Source organism: Bufo gargarizans, chromosome 6 (assembly GCF_014858855.1).
Source record: "Bufo gargarizans isolate SCDJY-AF-19 chromosome 6, ASM1485885v1, whole genome shotgun sequence".
Lineage (NCBI taxonomy): Eukaryota > Metazoa > Chordata > Amphibia > Anura > Bufonidae > Bufo > Bufo gargarizans.
The window spans coordinates 145,804,821-145,823,609 of record NC_058085.1 but is presented as its reverse complement, the minus strand read 5'-3'; the positions used below and the strand labels follow the sequence as shown (position 1 = coordinate 145,823,609).

The following is an 18,789-nucleotide window of genomic DNA, read 5'->3' as shown; positions in this document are numbered from 1 at the left end:
CTAGGCATGACCCGTACCCGATATAGGTTAACCCATGCATTTTTCTGGCCAGGGATTTCTAAAGATGTGAGGCAGTACTGCACATCCTGTGATATATGCCAGCGAGTAGGCAAGCGAGGTGACCGCCCCAAAGCTAAATTATGTCCCCTCCCTATTATTGCAGAACCTTTCAGTAGGGTGGCCGTCGACATAGTAGGGCCCCTACCCAAACCCAGCCCCTCTGGGAAAAGGTTTATATTAACAGTAGTGGACTATGCCGCACGATACCCTGAGGCCGTAGCCCTCACTAATATCCATGCTGAAACGGTGGCTGAGGCTTTAATAAAGATATTTTCCCGGGTAGGGTTTCCCCAAGAAATAATATCCGATAGGGGCACCTAATTCACTGCCGAGGTCACCCAACAACTGTGGAAGATATGTGGCATTAAGCCAATAATAAATTCTGCCTACCACCCCCAGTCCAATGGGCTATGCGAAAGACTTAATGGTATGCTGAAACAAATGCTCCGTACGTTTGGAGAAGCGCACAAAGACTGGGAACGGTTTTTACCCCACCTGCTCTTCGCATACAGGAAGGTACCCCAAGAATCGACAGGGTTTTCTCCTTTTGAATTACTGTTTGGAAGGAGGGTACGAGGGCCGTTAGACCTAATTAGGGAGCATTGGGAGGGTGAGAGTAGCCCAGATGGAACCCCTATCGTATCTTACGTACTGGAGTTCCGGGACCGTCTGGAGGCGCTGACTCAGACTGTGCGCACCAACCTCCGGGCGGCCCAGCAGCGCCAGCGCCGATGGTACGATAGGGGAGCCAGAGACCGCAGCTTTCAAGTGGGGCAGAAGGTTTTGATTTTAAAACCCGTCCGCACAGACAAGCTGCTGGCCATCTGGCAAGGCCCATACCAGGTGGTGGAACAGAGATGTGACACCACCTATGTGATTGGCCCCTGCTCAGGGGTAGGGAAGAGACGCATGCTCCATATAAACATGCTCAAACCCTACCATGAGAGGATAGAGGACATGGCGGCGATATGCGCCTCAGCCTCTGAGGATCAGGAGAATCTGCCCCTACCTGACCTATTAGAACAGGAAGAACAGACAGAGCCCTCCAAGGGGGTTCGGCTGGGGGAGCAGCTAAGCCCTCAGGAGCGTGCCCAGGTACAAGAGCTGATTGTAGCTAAAGGGGCTACCTTCTCCAATTTGCCTGGGTACACTCAGCTGGCCACCCACCGAGTCGAAACCCCGGGACAGCTACCTATGCGGCAGACTCCATATCGCGTCCCTGAAGCAGTCAGAACACATATGAAAACTGAAATTGACGAGATGTTTCAGCTGGGGGTTATCGAACCTTCCGATAGCCCCTGGGCATCGCCGGTAGTGCTCGTACCCAAGAAGGACGGCACGACACGTTTCTGTGTCGACTACTGGAGGCTAAATGACAAAACGGTGTCTGATGCCTATCCGATGCCTCGGATAGACGAGCTGCTGGATAAGATGGCACGGGGCCAGTATCTCACTACCATAAATCTATGTAAGGGATACTGGCAGATTCCACTAGCCGAAGATGCTATCCCCAAGTCGGCGTTTGTCACCCCGTTTGGCCTGTATCAATTTCGGGTCATGCCATTCGGGATGAAAAACGCTCCGGCAAATTTTCAGCGGATGGTCGATCGGTTACTGGACGGATTCCAGGAATACGCCTGTGCCTACTTAGATGACATTGCTATATTCAGCCAGACCTGGGCAGAGCACCTACAACACATAGGGGCCATCCTAGATCGTATTGGAGAGGCAGGATTAACGCTGAAACCCAGCAAGTGTCATATAGGGATGGCCGAAGTGCAGTACTTGGGCCACCGGGTGGGGAGCGGGCAACAGAAACCGGAACCAGCTAAAGTGGAAGCTGTAGCTAAATGGCCCACTCCTAGGACAAAAACCCAAGTGCTAGCGTTTCTGGGTACCGCAGGGTACTATAGAAAATTTGTGCCCAATTATAGCGCCCTGGCCAAACCCCTGACTGACCTGACACGTAAGAATCTTCCTCGACAGGTTGTCTGGGCCCCAGAGTGTGATCAGGCATTCCAACAACTGAAGACTGCTCTAACTAATGCTCCCGTACTTGCTGCTCCTGATCCAACTAAAAGATTTCTTGTTCACACAGACGCTTCAATGTTTGGATTGGGAGCAGTGCTGAGCCAAGTTGGAGCCGATGGCGGAGAACACCCCATAGCTTACTTGAGCCGAAAGTTATTGCCACGAGAAGTAAGCTACGCCGCCATTGAGAAGGAGTGCCTGGCCGTGGTGTGGGCCCTCAAAAAGTTACAGCCGTACTTATATGGACAACCTTTTTCCTTACTCACAGATCACAACGCGTTGGTGTGGCTAAACCGTGTGGCTGGAGACAATGCCAGGCTGCTGCGCTGGAGTCTGGCGCTGCAGCCGTATGACTTTACCATCCACTACCGCCCAGGAAAACAAAACGGTAACGCCGACGGGTTATCCAGACAAACTGAACTTGAAAAGTGATCTGTGAGTACTCTCCCGGACATCCCCAAGCCGATCCGTTGGGATCAGACTGTGTATGCCGGCTTGGTTCTGGAGGAGCATTGTGGTAAACCTAGCCACTTCTGGACTATAACGTAAGAAAGGTTGTCCGTACGTTTGAATGCAATATTTGGGCATGTGGTATTTTATATTGCTACTACTGCCCCTTTAAGACTGGGTAGCAGATTGCATTCAGGCTGTCTTACAGATTATGTATGTTATTATGTGTTCGGTTAAATTGTATATGTGTATGCCAGGGTTCAAGTTAGTCCATTACGTTTGGTAATTGTATTTTGTGGATTACGTCTCAGACAATGCTCATTGTGTTGGTTAATTACGTCTCAGACAATGCTCATTTGGTTTTGTTTATTGTGTTACAGACAGAGGGAAGGGGATTTTGTGTACAATGGCATGGGGAACTGTATAAATATACAAGCTTGTGAATAAAGCGGGTTGTTGACTCCCAGACTGTTTCGTCCGGTTAATGGGAGGATTGGGAATATTGCCGTACTGTTCAGCTCTGACTGTGGATTTACCTGTTATACCAGCGGAGATCGTGGATTCTAATATTGCACTCCGCTACAGGGGGCTAACAGATTGAGATTGAGAAGTTTGGTAGAGGAAGCCTTATGATATGGGGTTGTTTCACAGCCAACGGTATAGGATACTAGACCAGGTTCGATGGTGGTCTCAATGCTGAGCTTCGTACACTTGGTATGGGTATGAAAAGGATGACATAGTATTCCAGCAGGACAGCGACCCAAAGCATACGTCGAGATTGGCAAAGAAATGATTCAATGATAATGAAGTAGAGGTGCTGGATTGGCCCCCACAGACCTCAACCCAATTGAACACTTGTAGTTGGGTTCAAGAAAAATCTGTATTTGTAGCCAAGTGAGTTGACCAGTATGCACCTACATTGGGAACGTTTAGAAGAGACCTGGGAACAGATTTCGGTCAAGACATGTTTTAATCTGATTGAGAGCATGCCCAGAAGGATTCAGGCAGTGTTGAAAGCTAAAGGTAACAATTCAGTTACATGACAAGAATCTGCATAACTAATCATATGCTAAATAGTTGCAAGTCCAAATTATGTATGAGATAGCCAAAATGATTGTCTATAAAATGATGGTAGTCTCATGTTCAAGCTGTAGTGGATGGTGAGATATGGAAGCTAAAAGTCAAAAGTTCAAAACATTGTTGCTCTTTTGCTCGTCATTGTAGTTCTAACTCCTGAGTCCTACATTAGTACATATCGTACAGAGAGGTATTTGCAACATATCCTGCTTAGCCTCGCCCTTGATGGAAGTGGAGCACACCCACACAATTTACACTGTGTGTGTCATATTGACTGCTGGAGTTTCGTTTCTTTTCATTACTGAATAATTTCTCTTGAGAAATGGCGTCTGCTAATCTGAGAAATGAACTGTGCTGCTCCATTTGTCTCCACATTTATAAAGATCATGTGACACAATTTCTGCCTGGCCTGTATTGACAGTGTGCTGGACACACAAGAAGGATCTGGAGTATATAACTGCCCTCAATGCAGAGCATAGTTCAAGAAACGTTCTGCATTGAAGAAGAACATAACTCTATGCAACATAGTGGAGAGTTTCCAGACAACTCAGCCAGGTCAAGAGGAGACTGGCATCAGCTGTACTTACTGTATCCATTCACCTATACCAGCAGCTAAATGCTGTCTGCTTTGTGAAGCTTTCCTTTGCCTGAATCATGTGAAAGTACATACCAAGTTAACAGAACACATCGTGAAAGAACCCACCATATTTCTTCAGAAAAGAAAGTGTCTGATCCATAAGAAGGTCTTTGAATATTAATGTATGGATGATGCAACTTGTGTCTGTGTTTACTGCTCAGTTGGAGAACATTGGAGACATCAAGTGGTGAAGCTGGAAGAAGCTACAGAGGTAAAAAGGGATGAACTTATACATGTCCTTCATAAACTAAGGATAAAAAAAAGAGGAGACAGAGAATAAAATCTGGAAGCTACAGGAGCTCAGGACAGAAAAAATGATGACGAAAAGGAGAGGGTTACCTTGTTCCAAGACATCAATAAACAATTGGAAGACCTAGAGAATAGAATTATGAAAGTGATCCCCAGGCAGGAAGAACAGGTGTTACTCTCACTCCGTGAACAGATACAGGAGCTGGAAATAAAGAAGGATATGCTGTCTAGTGACATGTGGGAAAGTGTGGAGCTCTGTAGGATGACTGATCCAGTAACTGTCCTGAAAGAATCAGATATCATTGACTTTGATGATGGTGAGGAGACAAATAAGGAGAGCAGTGAGGGATATGTTATTGATCATGGTGATCCTGAAGAGGGTCTCATCTCAGAAATGCTAAATAAGAATTTATCCATTATAACATATTTAATCAAAAGAATAGACATGCAGAAAGCTAAAGCGATATTATTGGATGTACATTCTGCTGCCAATAACATATATGTGTCACGTGACATGAAAACAGCATCTTTAGGGAGAATTATGCAAAATCACTGACCCCTTTTTTTCTTTGCAGTTTGTACCGGAGGTGTGGCTGCCTCTTCAGTCGTGCACTCCTGACCAGCCTGTCTGCCCCATAGGCAGATTTTAATTAGTGTAAGTATAAAGCTTAGCCTGCTCTTCCTCACTCACTGGAAGCCTTTTGGTACCAGGAGAGGTATAGGGTGGACTCTCTTTGCATTCATTGGGGCCCATCTGGCACCAAGAGAGGTGTAGAGTGGACTCAGCATGCATGTTGGGACCTGCATTCCCTGGATTCAATGGAGGCCATTTATGGTGGGCCCAGCATGCATATGGAACCTACAATCCCTGAATTTTATGGTAGCCGTCATGGCACATAACAGGTAGAATTTAGTGTTAGGTTCCCGTCTTACAGACGTGTGGCAGACGGGCCCAAATAATTTTGTACAAAATGTGTTTGCCAAGAATCTCAAATTTACTTAATAAGCACAGCATTAGCATTAGAATACTTTTTTGTGCTTTATTTGGTTTGCAGAGTGCTGTTGCTTTTTTTTTTTTTTCTTTGTGTTCTCAGCCATAGCAACGTGCACCTGCACATTGGGATGTGCTGACTGCCCCCTTTTTTTAAATTAGAAATTATATTTTCTAAACCAATACACCTCAATTTACCCATTAGGCATTCATGTGGGACAGTATGAAACGCCTTCCCTCTGTCCAGGTTTCTACTCTCCTACTCATAAAAACAAATCAGCAGTGTCTGTAGAAGTTGAATATAGCAGTTCACTCTGCTGTCTTTATCCTCTCAAGGCTGTACTAGAGGCAATTTACTAATGGTTTAATCCGCAGAATTCTCTGTAGGAGAAGGAGCACTGCAGTCTGTGTCCTCTCCACTCTGTCTCTGGACAGGAACTCCCCTGGCTTGGCAGGAAGCAGGACCAGCCCACGCCTATCAAAAGGGGAGGAAAAGAGTGGCTAACCCTGTTCCTGTCAACCTTTGGCACTCTTTCCTTGCTGGTAGTAATAGCCAGGAAATAAACAGTGAAATGCAATACACAACAATAAACAATTTGGAGTACCCCCAGTTCTGGGGTACTACACACCCCCATGGTGAAAGGCAAGCCATCCTCTGGTTGTGCTTGTTGTCTCCTCCTATTAGTCCTCCATCAGATATCCAAGGCTGCAGTTCTCGTTGATCCTCTCCCTCCCATTGCTGTGAAGAGACTAGGTTAAGGACATAAGTGGTAATGCATACATACATTGTCTAGGCAAACATTCCTAACTACCGGGGAGGGGGGGGGGGGGCCTAATAGGCTAGATAGAGTTCCAGAGAGCAGTCCATGATAGTGCCAAGGAGGGGTGCTAGCTATCCTAGACTAATGAAACACAGTCTCCAGCTACGGGGCTCTTATGAGTCAGAGTCCTTGAGAATCCACTTTGTCATGGTCTGGAGTCAGGCTCGGAGGCCAGTAGCTATAGCAGCGGAGCAGATATTCACACTGGTCACCCTGGCTGATGACACGGATTCACCTGAGGTGCGGGGTCTAAGTACTAACTGGTATTCGCCAGAGCTCCTGATGGTGGAGATGGACTTTGCTGCGTGTTAGTACCAGGTTGCGGTCCTCAGGATAGCCCCAGCAGGAGGTGAGCAAGCCGAGGTCCAGTAGCAGATATAGCAGACAGGGATCAAGCAGAAGCGTGGTTGAATAACAAGCCAAAGTCGGTAACAAATAGTGCAGGTTGGGATTAAGCAGGAGCGTAGTCAAGGAACAAGCCAAATTTCAGTAACGGATGGTAGCAGAGATACGGTCGGCAGCAGTATAGACAAGAGCAAGATATTGGCTGGTAAAGGCACAATAATCTGGCAACCAGGAAGTGCAGAGACATGGCTTAAATCAGGAAGTTCATGGAAGGAGCAAGGGGTTCAAGGCAAACAAGATTCAAGACAAGATCATTCAAGGAATAGTCTAAGGAACTGTCCAGCACTTCAGGTGGCTCAGCAAGTAGAGGCACCGCCAGACACAGCAGAGGTCCCAGATTCAAGTCCAGATCCTAACAGTACTCCCGTCCTCCCCGGACATCCCCTGGATGTCTTAGGGCCAGGTTTGTGAGGAAACCTCTGGTGGAATTCCTTTGTTAATCTAGGGGCATGAACATTCTCATCCGGCTCCCAAGAGTTTTCTTCTGGCCCATATCCTTCCCATTGAACCAGATATTGTAATTTTTTCTGAAAGATCCTGGAGTCAAGAATTTTTTCCACCACAAATTCTTCTTCACCCTGTACTTCAACAGGTGGAGGAGGAGGATGAATTCTTCCAGAAAAAGTATTTTCATGAAAAGTTTTAAGTAGCGATACATGAAAAACAGGGTGAATCCTCATATTGTCGGGAAGTTTTAGGTGAAAAGTGACCGGTTTGATCAGAAATCTCAAAATGTCCCACAAACTTTTGACCCAACTTAGCACATGGAACCTGAACCTTCAAATTTTTGGTAGATAACCAAACTTTGTCACCTACTTGAAAGGTGGGGATTGATCTCCGATGTCTGTCAGCAGCTTTCTTGTAATATTCCTGAGCCTCCTTCAATGTATCCGTCAATTTCTCCTGGATCTCCTGTAATGAAGTTAATCTGTCTGTAACAGCAGGAATTGGAGTTGAAATAGGTAGACCTCGAATAAAAACTGGATGATACCCAGTGTTTAGGAAAAAGGGGCTTTGGGAAGTGGAGCTATGTTTAGAGTTATTATAAGCAAACTCTGCCGTAGGAAGGTAGTCCACCCAATCATCCTGAAGATAACTCACAAAACATCGAAGGTATTGCTCCAAAGTTTGATTGGTCCTCTCGGTCTGACCATTAGACTGTGGATGAAAAGCTGAGGACAGATTAATTGTTACACCCAACGCTGAGCAAAAACTTCTCCAAAATTTAGAGGTAAACTGTACTCCTCTGTCAGACACCACATCATCAGGAATTCCATGTAGTTTAAAAACTTCCCGGACCATTACTTCTGCAGTATGTTCGGCAGAGGGTACCCCCTTAACTGGAATAAAATGAGCCATTTTAGTGAGACGGTCCACAACTACCAGGATGGTGGTCATCCCTTTAGAAAGGGGAAGGTCGACCACAAAGTCCATCGAAATTGACCCCCATGGTCTTGATGGAACAGGCAGTGGTTGAAGTAACCCCAGAGGAGAAGATCGGGGTGTCTTATTGCGAGCACAGGTTCGACATGAAGCCACATAACTCTTGACATCTTTCTTGTACCCAGACCACCAAAAGGAACGTGATAAGAGTTCCTCTGTCTTAGACACCCCAAAATGACCAGCAAGTTTAGAGTCGTGAACCAACCTGAGGGCTTCTACTCGAACTGATTCAGGTACATAGAGGCAATGTGCTTGAGTCCAAAAACCGTTGCTGTACTTGAGGTTAAAGTTTTTAGGAGGATGATTAAGAAGTGGGTCATTCTCATACCCCTTCTTGAGAAGATTAAGAAAGGTCTTAGAACTCATGGCCCCTAGAAAGTTCTTTTCAGGCAGGATCGTACATTCAGAGTTGCTTTCCTGGAGAGGCCCAGACAACATCCGTGACAGGGCATCAGCCTTACCATTCCTTGACCCAGGGCGGTACGAGATAACGAAATTGAACCTCGAGAAGAATAGGGTCCAACGTGCTTGTCTAGATGACAACCTCTTGGCAGAACGAATAAATTCTAAATTTTTGTGATCCGTGAGAACGGTTACAGGGTGCTTAGCCCCTTCCAGCAGATGCCTCCACTCAGAAAATGCTTGCTTAATTGCCAGCAGCTCCTTGTTTCCAATGTCATAATTCTTCTCGGCTGGAGACATCAGTCGAGAGAAATAAGCACAAGGATGAAGCTGCATTTTTTCTCCAATTCGCTGAGAAAGAATAGCTCACACAGCAGAATCTGAAGCATCAACTTCTATGATGAAAGGTAGTTCAGGATCTGGATGTACCAGTATTGGTGCAGTAGTGAAGAGAGTCTTTAGTTTACTAAAGGCAGCTTGTGACTCAGATGACCACAAAAAGGGTATTCCTTTCTTTGTCATCTGTGTAATTGGAGCTATTACCTTGGAGAAATTCCTTATAAATCTCCTGTAAAAGTTGGCAAATCCAACAAATCGTTGTATCTCCTTAACATTCGTAGGGACAGGCCAATCCACCACTGCTTTGATCTTATCGGGATCCATGCTTACCCCTTCAGAAGAAATTATGTAACCCAAGAACTGGATCTGACTTTGTTCAAACTCGCATTTCTCTAGTTTTATGTAAAGTTGATTCTGCCTTAGTCTCTTGAGGACAATACAGACATGCTTGTGGTGTTCTTCCAAATTATCAGAAAAAATTAGAATATCATCCAAATAGGCTATTACAAACTGATCCAGCAAATCTCGGAAAACATCATTAATAAAATGCTGAAAGGTTGCGGGAGCATTGCACAGTCCAAAGGGCATGACCAAAGACTCAAAATGTCCATATCTGGTTCTGAAAGCAGTTTTCCATTCATCTCCAGGACGAATGCGGACAAGGTTGTATGCCCCCCGTAAATCTAATTTGGTAAAGAGCTTGGCGGAGCGGAGTCTCTCGAGCATTTCTGGAATCAGTGGAAGTGGATAGCGATTTTTAATTGTGATCCTGTTTAAATCTCTGTAGTCGATACACGGACGCAGGGTTGAGTCCTTTTTCTCCACGAAGAACAAGGCTGCCCCAGCAGGAGAGGTTGAGTGTCTGATAAAACCCTTCTCCAGATTCTCATTAAGCCACTCCCGGAGCACCTTCAGCTCAGGTTCTGATAAAGAAAAAAGGCGACCAAAGGGTATTTCTGCCCCTGGAAGCAATTCAATGGGGCAATCATACGAGCGATGAGGAGGCAGCTGATCAGCGTTCTTTTTATCACAAACGTCACGAAACTCAAGATATTGTGGAGGTGGCTTGTCATATGACTGGGTAGTTACCATAACTGCTTGTGAATCCAGGGTTGGTGGAGGGCTTATTTGATAAGATTCCCTGCAATGTTTTTTGCAATGGTCAGAGGTAAAACTTAAAGAACGTGTTTCCCAGTTGATGGAGGGATTATGGATAGAGAACCAAAGAATGCCCAGGATGATAGGGAACTTGGGTGATGTGATCAGCTGAAAACTGATAGTCTCCTGATGGTCAGTCTCAATTAGGAGTTTAAGTGAAACAGTCTCATGGGTAACAGGTCCTGAAGATAAGGGTGAGCCATCCACAGTTTCCATATCAACAGGGGTGAGTTTATTTCTTATTTGAATGTTATGATTTTGGGCAAATTCAATGTCCATGAAGTTTCCCCCGGCCCCCGAGTCCAGCATAGCAGAACAAGGTATTTCACCATCTTCAACGATAAGCTTTATAGGGATGATAAAATGAGTTGATAAAGAATTAACTTAATTTGCTTCCTGAATCAAAGGAGAGACAGACTGAGAAATTGAGTTTATTTGTTCAGATACAACATCAGTTGCCGCAATTGTTCTTCTAAATTTATTGGGACAATTAATTGCGTAGTGTCCAGCGTTTCCACAATAAAGACATAAGTTCTCTGAACGTCGTCTTTCTTTCTCCTGAGTAGTAATAGATCTTTTAATAGCATCCACCTGCATAGGTTCAGGACTGTCAGAATCTGGAAGAACTCTTGGACCCTTAGGAGTAAACTGGCTAGTAGAAAAACGCATGTCACCATTACTGCCTAGGATTCCCAGTCTCTCTTTTCTCCTTTCAGTAAGCCTCTGATCAATTCGAATACATAATTTAATAAAAGCCTCAAGGTCTTCAGGACTTTCTACTCTGGCTAGCTCATCTTTTACTTGTTCAGAGAGTCCTTGACGGAACTGACTCTTTTGTGCTGCTGGATTCCAATTGGTATCTGAGATCCAACGTCGGAATTCTTTGGTGTACTCTGCAACAGAGCGTCTACCCTGCCTTAATTTGTGTAATTTTGCCTCAGCAGTAGCGCAGCGGTTAGGATCATCGAAAACTTGATTCATAGCAGCCACAAAATTATTGAAATTATCCAGGATGACATCATCTTTCTCCACATAAGGGGAGGCCCAGGCTAAGGCTTCCTCAGTCAGGAGATTAATAATAAACAGCACCCTTTTCCTGTCAGAAGTAAATGCAGCTGGTTGCATCTGAAAGTATATACGACACTGATTAAGGAAACCTCTGTAATGGTGACGGTCTCCATTAAACTTGAGTGGTAGGGGCATTCGTGCGTTAGTATCTACAGCAGCAGTATCACGGGAACGAAAGTCCCGCAATTGTCTATGCAGATCAAGGATGTCCTCTTTGTAGCCCTTTCACTTCAATTTGTAAATCACAAAACTTTTCCTGGTAGTTAACACCAAATGCCTGCAACTCAGAGATTTGTACCCTGAGAGGAGCCACAGCAGCTGCTACAGCGGCCTCCATGTTTTGGGCCAGATTATTCTGTCACGGTCTGGAGTCAGGCTCGGAGGCCAGTAGCTATAGCAGCGGAGCAGATATTCACACTGGTCACCCTGGCTGATGACACGGGTTCACCTGAGGTGCGGGGTCTAAGTACTAACTGGTATTCGCCAGAGCTCCTGATGGTGGAGATGGACTTTGCTGCGTGTTAGTACCAGGTCGCGGTCCTCAGGATAGCCCCAGCAGGAGGTGAGCAAGCCGAGGTCCAGTAGCAGATATAGCAGACAGGGATCAAGCAGAAGCGTGATTGAATAACAAGCCAAAGTTGGTAACAAATAGTGCAGGTTGGGATTAAGCAGGAGCGTAGTCGAGGAACAAGCCAAATTTCAGTAACGGATGGTAGCAGAGATACGGTCGGCAGCAGTATAGACAAGAGCAAGATATTGGCTGGTAAAGGCACAATAATCTGGCAACCAGGAAGTGCAGAGACATGGCTTAAATCAGGAAGTTCATGGGAGGAGCAAGGAGTTCAAGGTTCAAGGCAAACAAGATTCAAGACAAGATCATTCAAGGAATAGTCTAAGGCACTGTCCAGCACTTCAGGTGGCTCAGCAAGTAGAGGCACCACCAGACACAGCAGAGGTCCCAGGTTCAAGTCCAGATCCTAACACACTTTGGAGCAATAGAGCTCCTTGGGTCTGTGGCTTTCGCGTTCCAAAAACACAGTATCCAGGCACACCGCGGCTCAGGTACGTCCTGAGTCCTGGATGTGGGTCATGACCTTAAAAATGTTGCAGGAAACAGAATCCCTCACTTGCAGCTCTTTAGCAAAGAGTCCTGGAAGCTCAGATGAGGGTCACAAGGAAATCAGGTACTACACCAAGCCACAGAAAAGGATTTAAAAAAAAAGAGCAATGACCAGCGCTTCCTCCAAAAGCCATGTGAATTTTGTTTAAATAAAAAATACATGAATAGGAACATAAAATAATAAAAGCAATAATGCAGTTTGGGGTACTGCCCCTTAGATAGAGGACTGCTATAGAGCCACAGAATAGGGGGACTACGAAGTGTCCCTCTAGGCCCTGCACTGAATGGAGGACTAAGAGCCAAGAAGCCGGACTGTTCATCCTAAAGCTGGACATCTGGTCACCCTTGATGCAGGAGTATGCTGCAGCAGTATCTGAGACTGCCAGAGATGTCAAACATGGCAGTGACAGAGTGATAATGTATAGCTAGCTAATAGTAGAGGTGAGTGGCACTAGTCACAAGGGTTCACCACCTCAAAGCCTAGACAGGGTAAGTGTAGCTGAGCAGCACCACAGGGGAATTAAGGTTGGAGTAATGGAGCTTGGAAGCAGTCTCTAATAAAGTCCAGCCAGCCTCTGTGATGCCTGCAAGGGGCAAGTCAGATGTGAGCGATACGGTCTACTATCCTGAGTGTATAGCAGGCCTGTTAGAGACTGACTGTGCAGATTCTTCTGTACTTCACCAGTTGGAGAGAGTGCCATGGTGATAATGCAGCGATCCACAGGGAAAGTGGAGAGGTTGGTAGTAGTACTTACAGTGGTGGCTCTAGCGCCGCTTCTCCTTGGAACATGCATCTATGGGAAGGGTGCATACTCCTGACTTTGGGGCTCCTGCCTGTTATGGATTGGGATGCCCTGGTGTAGATAAGTCTTGAGGTTCAAGGCAAAAGTCATAGAGACACTGCAGCCTTGTAGGAGTGGATGCAGGCAATGATGAGGCCAGGTTTTAATTTCACAAGTTCACTGTACTTTACTGAGGCAATTGAATAGATGGCTCACACAAGCACTGAACACACTCACCACAATCTTTACAGATGGTATATGCAGTTTTCCAAAGGTGTGTATGGGAGATATATAACTTAGTCTCTTTCTCATATTCTGCACAATCTTCCAAAATTGACCATGGGGTGAAACTTATCTCTCCCACTCTCACAATATAGTTATTTCTGCAATATAGTAGAGTCTCTACAGGTGGCCAGGCTGATCTTTTTGTATGATGGAGAACTTGAAGTTTTGCTCCCACCACATGTAGAGACGCCTATAGCCAGGGTGCAAGCATTTACCTTCTCGGACAGGTATATAGCAATCCTCCTGGTATGGCCGCCGAACTTGCTGCTGCTTTTAGTAACTCATTCCCTCAAGGGCTGACACATATGTGATCACTCTGCTTCCGTAATCCACAGATTCCCTGTCAGCGCTGCCCTTATCTGCTTACACCCTCTCTGTCTACATAAGATTGATCTCACTTCCTGCAGAGAAAGGGGTGGTGCCAGCCCATGCCTAGCAATAGTAACCAGAAACTCACTCTCCATATACAGCCTATGGGACATAGAGTGCCTCAAAAAGTGACTTTGTTATATTTGCCTGTCGCCCTAAGACTGTGTCCTGATTAAAACACTCTGAAACTACCAAGCTTGTCACCTTAGTGCATCCATGCTAAAGAGGAGCAAACCCTCTGACCAATGCAACACCCCATGTAAACACTGGACCAACGAGAGGATAGATGCCCGAGCAAGTGTGACAAGCTGCCAATGCATTGGGGGCCTCCCCCCAGGGCCCTCTCTATCGCGTCCCAGGTGTAGAAAATGCTGAGTGTTGTAGTGCGGCATAAAAGTCTCTTTATGTGTCATGGTGCTCCTACCTGGATACTTCTGGACCCCAGGCTTTGTCTCCGAAGCAATGAAAAGGGGAAATAATTGAGGGATTGGAAAGAACTTGAGTTCAGACCTTGAGATAAAGTTCAACAGCGGCTTTACTTGAATAAACGTTTCTTCCAGCAGTTACAGGCTTTGTCTGGATTCCAGCAGGCTTTAACATTAAACTGGCAGGCAAACTCAACTCTGCTATATCTTTCTCTTTGACTTTGCTGTACTGACAGGCTGGCTGTATAACTCAGCTTCTTCTGTATGCTGCACTTATTCTCTGTAGTCTGACTCTATGTTATGCCAGGGAACTTTCCTCCTGGCTCCTGAGGCTTTAGGTTTCTGCCTCCATGACCAGCAGAGCTTAGGGTGCTCTGGTTGGCGTGGGCATGTCCAGCAGAGACGTGCCCCTGCACACCCTTCCCCTTGCAGGGGGTAAACTGCAACTGACTCTAACTGGTCCCCACCCTCCCTGCAGGAAATAGGGCTGTCCCACTTTTCTCCAGAGGGAGGATAGAATGTAATGGTAAGTTCCATTCTATCTAACTATAGCTCTGCCATGTTTGTTGCCACCTTCTGGTGAACCAGGCACATTACATGAACATAACAGTTGCATAAAAATGTTAACATTGCACCATATAAAGGACCTGGATAGAAATACACAGATGACATTGTGAAGAAGTGGTAACACCACTCTGAGGTGTTACACCAAGAGAGGAGATACCTTGAGCTAAGGCACTTGAGGCCTAGAGGCCTGTAACATTACCCCTGGATTAGTGAGCTACAGGCCTGTAATATCACCCTTTGATGGGGGAGGTCCACTTTGGGAGCTACGGAAAGTAAATATCAACTGTAAATAGTTAAAGGAATGTATATGAGACTGTAAATACATTACAGGAACCACAAATCAAGTACCCTGATATTGATTAATGCAGCCGTCAAGTGTGAGTACCTTTGTAAATATGTTAATGCAAAATTTCAAGAGTATCGGGCGTTGCTAGGGTCTCAAAGGATCCGGGGCTCAAGCCCCAATGCATATGTGCCATATTCTTAAAAAATCTGCCCTGTCCCCTACCCCCCACATACTCACGCCTTAGCACTAGAAAAAGATAATACTTTTTAGCCATTTCCGCCTGAGATCCGTTTTTTAGACAGAAAAAAAGTACTGCATGCAAGACTTTTTTTCCACCTTAAAAAAAAAACTATCTATGATGAAAATGGCTAAAACGGATGCACAATGTTCATAATGGATGCATAGGTTCATTTTTTTTTCTGTTCTTTAGAATGGATCAGAAAAACGAAAAATGAAAGGCGATGTGAATCCAGCGTTAGGATAGCTGTCTCTTTCAACTCCCCCATACACATACATACTAGCCGAGAGTGCATGGGTTGTTGGTGGATAACAATTAAATAATTTCAGTGACTGATCCAGGATAATATCATACTTCCAACCTTTGTACATGTGTAACACCCCAGAGTTGTGTTACGACACGCCTCTACCCCGCTACTATCTCCTAAGAGCTTTGTCATCTGATGTAATTTTACATTATATCTTCACAGATGTGCATAAAACCTTGTTAACTCTAATAATTGCTGTAAGTTCCATGTTCACCAGCAGGTGGCAGCAATGTGTTAGCAAGGACTTAGGTTCAGTTTAGTATATCTAAGCTGGAATAGATCATTCCAGCTTAACCCCTCCCCCCCCCCCCCCCCCCTGTGAGCAGAGTGGGCTGTGACCACATCCTGCTGCATTAGGAGAGAAGGAAGTTAGAGGAGTGTGACAGCCACCCCTGTTGTGCCAGCCACCCCTGAGGAGGCTGTGTGTGTTAGGAGCTCCCAGATATAGGGAAGAAAGCCAGGTTCTTGTCTCGGCTGAGACATTGATCAAATCCCCAGTCTGAGCCCTGCAGCCTCAGCTGGATGAAACAGCAGGCAACCTCCAGTTCCAGGAAGAAAGCATACCCTGAGAAAATAACTGTGAGTAAAGTCCAGAGACCCAGGAGAAGTCATATTTCTCCTCAGCTAGTCAGTCCCCACACAGCAGAAGATATAAAGTAGTGCAGAAACCAAATTCCTGCCACATGTTTAGAGCTACAAAGCAGACGTCCTTTCCTGAAAGCTCCAGGTTGATAGAGCAGAAGATAAATTCCTGCCAACCTCTGCTGAAAACCTGCTGGGACCTAAGACGAAAGCTGTACCTTGCTTGGATGAATGTCACCCTCAGTAAAGCCGAGTTTGAACTTTATCAAAGGTCTGGGTCTCAATTTTTGCTGCTAAATCTCTCTATTACTCCTCTTATCACTACACTCATTTTATTGCAAGTGAGCCAGGAGTCCAGCTGTACCCAGGTAGGAGATACCGTTGACACTATTATTCACACCACTCTGGCATTCCTACTCTGGGATGTGAGTTATAACACCTTTGAAGGGCTCTGTAATTGTACCCTGCGCACGCTGCAATTGGCGTCATGAACAACTACAAAACATAGACTATCCTCTACACCTGACCCAGCCATTGCATAATTTGGTATCAGCATGTATACCCTGCATCCTGCTCATTGCACATGCTTCTTCTTTTTCATTTTTTTAAATCTATTTTAGTTTTCATTTTGGGGTACCTGCAACTTTTTGATCACTTTTACTGTGTTTTTGGTGGGGATAGATGGGATATGACCCTTTCTGGCATTCACCATGCATTAGAAATAAGACATTCATTTTATTCCTTTTTTAAATTCCTTTATTGTTTTCTGGAGCAAATATACAAGTTCTCATATCACACAATTAAAATCTACAAATATACTTTATACCAATTAATACATTTGTTCCTTTTAACCCACCCCATCGCTTTTGTTTCACTGCTGCGGGGTCCGTCCACTTTTTAATATCTACCTTGATCCCTGTTTCCAGAGATCCCCAATATAGGGGATTTTGGGAGCCTGGAGCGAGAAAAGAAGCCTGCCCTATCAGAGAGTCGTCACTCCGATTTCCCCGCCACTCTTCTATAGGCCTCAATAGTATCTAGCCGGGCCCTCCATTCATAAAAGCTAGGGCTATTCTTCGTACCCCAATATTTAATTATCAAGGCCTTTGCGACCATAAAGCCTTCCATACTGACTCGTAGTTGGTAGGGGGTCAGCTCAGAACAGGAAAAGAGAGCCAGTATTGCCTGTGCAAAACTTCGATTCAATTTGATCTTATATCTTTTATATAATTCCTAATAAATACTAGTCCAAAACCCACTCACTTCTGGACAATTCCATAGTAAGTGACCTAATTCCGCGTTTTCTGATAAACATTTCCAACACAAGTCCTTCCTTTCCTTATATATCTGGGCGAGGAAGGCGGGGGAGTAATATAGGCGGTGAACAATCTTGAACTGAATCAATCTGTATTTCTGAGAAATCAATACTTTTTTAATGTTTTGATATACTATATCCCATTCCAAAGTGCCCCCCTCGCCCAATTCAGCTTCCCAGCCTCTCTCACTTTTAAATGTGGTTATTTCCCCCAAACAATCCCGAAGTTTATGATATATTTGAGAAAGTGTAAGTTGAACATCCTTAAATCTAAAACAGTAATCCAGAAAGGGGCTTGCCCTAATGGTCAGTAAACTTTTATCCTGAGTGCTCATATATGCGTGACTAAGTTGTACATACCAATATCTATCTAAGAAGGTCGGTGTACCCTTTATTAATTCATCTAAGGGAATAATATTACCATGTGATATTATATGAGTTAAGCGGTTAATTCCGCATGAAATCCAGTATTTATAATCTACAATTAACTTAAATTCTTTTAAATTATAATTGTGCCAAAGTGGGGTGAAATAAGTAGGAGATGTCTCACCCAATAATTATTTTAACTTATTTCAAACCCTATTTAGTGTATCACTAATTAAACATTGTTTTTTCCTCGTGTCCAAGTGACCAGTCTCCAAAACAGAAAAAAATATCCCCATGTGGCCCCTGGAAATCCCTTGAGAGGATGCCCAGTAGCAAAGCAGCCTGGCTATCCGCCCCCCCCCCCCTCCCAAACACCCCTTTATCTGTGCTGCAATATAATATCCCTAGAGGAATGGAAGGGAAAGGCCACCCCTCCTCTCTGATATGCAAAGATATTTTTGCTTAATCCTAACCCTTCCCCTCCCCCAGATTTAGTCATTCATCAATTTATCCAATAACCCAAAGAAGGAATCATCGATCCATATCGGGCATGCTGTCAGAGGGTATAATGCAATAGGGAGGACCACCATCCTAATTAGTGCAATCCTTTTCTCCTGTGACAGAGGCAACTTCTGCCAAGACCGGATCTTCTCCGTGATCTTATTAACCATAGGAGTTATATTTAGGGGATTATATCGAGACAGATCCGCACTTATGTTGATACCCAGATATCGGATAGAGTCAGTTGGTCCAAGTAGCTTAATACCTAAGGGCCTGTCAGGGGGCACCCGGATGAGAGGGAGAAGTTCAGATTTGTCCCAGTTTACTTTATACCCCGATACCGCCCCATATTCTTTCAAGATATTCATAATGGGTGTAACAGCCTTCCATCCCTGCCTCAGGAATACAAGTATGTCGTCCGCATATAGACTAATCTTATCTTCCTCTCCTCTCCCTCCAAATCCTACGATCTGATTAGACTGCCGGATTTTGCAAGCGAGAGGTTCCAAAGCTAG

General features: G+C 45.0%; 1 protein-coding gene across 7 annotated transcripts in view; it reads right to left on the bottom strand.

Annotated features, from left to right (window-relative positions):
* Positions 1–18,789, bottom strand: part of LOC122940867 (parathyroid hormone/parathyroid hormone-related peptide receptor-like) — a 102,235-nt gene that overhangs the window by 49,754 nt on the left and 33,692 nt on the right. The window contains exon 2 of one of the 7 annotated variants that reach the window (XM_044297732.1): positions 4,322–4,458. The exons of the other annotated variants lie outside the window; for them this stretch is intronic. The gene's annotated coding sequence lies outside the window, so the exon portion shown is untranslated. The remainder of the gene's footprint in view (positions 1–4,321; positions 4,459–18,789) is intronic. 7 annotated transcript variants of the gene reach the window in all.